General features: G+C 44.0%; 1 non-coding gene across 1 annotated transcript; it reads right to left on the reverse strand.

Annotated features, from left to right (window-relative positions):
- Positions 1 to 1,333: 1,333 nt before the first annotated feature.
- trnag-gcc (transfer RNA glycine (anticodon GCC)) lies at positions 1,334 to 1,404 on the reverse strand. Its single transcript has one exon. It is a non-coding gene; the product is annotated as a tRNA-Gly (tRNA).
- Positions 1,405 to 1,683: the final 279 nt, after the last annotated feature.

Here is a 1,683-nt window from a genome sequence, read left to right on the forward strand (position 1 = left end):
AGATATTAATATTGTAATTTTAATAATTTATTGAAATTCCCAAATTATGGCTGACTGATTACTACATTTTGTGCCACGTGTGAGGACATTGATGTATATGCCCTAAATGCCTCGTGTGTAAAGCAGAGGTATGTCAACAACATTTTGGTGCCCCATGTGAGTAACAGAATTTGCCATAACCAATGATTTTTGTGATGATAACACTTGTCTTGTTTTTGTGGAAAGAAGAGAAACAGGGTGATTATTATGGGTTAAGGAGGGGTCAAGAGTTGATTTCTGGTGCAGGAGGGTGACACTAACTGGTCTAAAAACTGCAGGGATACACCCATCAGACAGGGACTAGTTAAACAGGCAAGTGATTAATTGGGGGATGCTTGGAGAAATGGACTAGAGGAAAGGTGTGGGGATGATTTCTAGGGAGCAGGTAGTTGGATAAGAGGAAAGAATGCAGAGACAGGGTACGGGGAATCAGTGGGGAGGGGGGAGGATTGTCTGGGGAGTGGATTAACTGAGGTGTTGGAGGACTCCATCATATACAACTCCATTGAATGAGTTGAAGATATAAGCAACCTTCCCATCAAATAAGGTAGTAAAATCATTTGCAGTGAGAATTGAATGAGGTGGGGGATGGGGAGAAAGTGAGGAGGAAGTGTATCAGTTTGTGTGAGTTCTAGCCTTATATATATATATTCAGGTCTAGTCTGATAAAAGTTAGCCTTAGTAGCTGTAACAGTGGATGAACATATAGAGGTGAGGGAGTGGTAGCTGGATAGGTCAGCAGGGCCTCTAGCTTTGCACCATTTATTCTCTGTTGCCTGTAATGAGGTCCTGTTATCTTGGAGGGTGTCAGTTAATCATGGGCTAGGAGAGGTCAGTTTTGCAGGTGGGGTGATAAGAGGGCACAGAGAATCAAGTATTGATGAGAGGGAAGAGGAACATGGATACATCAGTATTAGTAGGTGCTGGGAGAAAGAGATGAAAGGAATGTAGTGACATCAAAGGAGAGGGTGGGACGTTAGAGGTTGTGGAGATTGTGATGCACCATCACAGGAGTGGGTAGAGGAGAGAAGAGGTTGAGAGATAGGTGAAAGGAAAAAGATGGGGAAATGGTGATCAGAGTTCTGTAATGCGTGATCATCAAATTGGAAACAGACCACTTTCTGTGAGCTTAGGATCTTCTTCTTCTGGCTGTTCCCGTTAGGGGTTGCCACAGCAGATCAGATCTGCATATTTTGATTTGGCATATATTTTTACGTCGGATGCCGGGATTATCCGGACTTGGGACCCTCACTAGGAATGCATTGGCTTGTGTATCCCCAGTGGCTGGGTTTGGGGCATTGGCCGGGATATGAACCCGGTCCGCCGGCGTGGCAGGCGGGAGCTCTACCGCTGAGCCACCAATGCAACCCCCTAAAGGTGAGCTTAGGATACAATATGAAATGTATTACCCTCTTCAGAGTCCTGTATGTCATCACTAATTAAACATAACCCTCTTACACACCAGTATGCATAGTTTGCCTCCTTCAGTATTTATAATTATGTGAACTGAAGTCATCGTTGCCTGCCTGTCTGTTTGGCCCTCAACAAGATTAAACTATGACTGTGTGCAGTATCATAATGAACCTGACATTTCAAAGTCTTTGGGGTTTCAGTACACCTCCAGTATTCTGTATTCTCTGTAGC

The sequence above is a fragment of the Anguilla rostrata genome, chromosome 5, assembly GCF_018555375.3.
Source record: "Anguilla rostrata isolate EN2019 chromosome 5, ASM1855537v3, whole genome shotgun sequence".
NCBI lineage: Eukaryota > Metazoa > Chordata > Actinopteri > Anguilliformes > Anguillidae > Anguilla > Anguilla rostrata.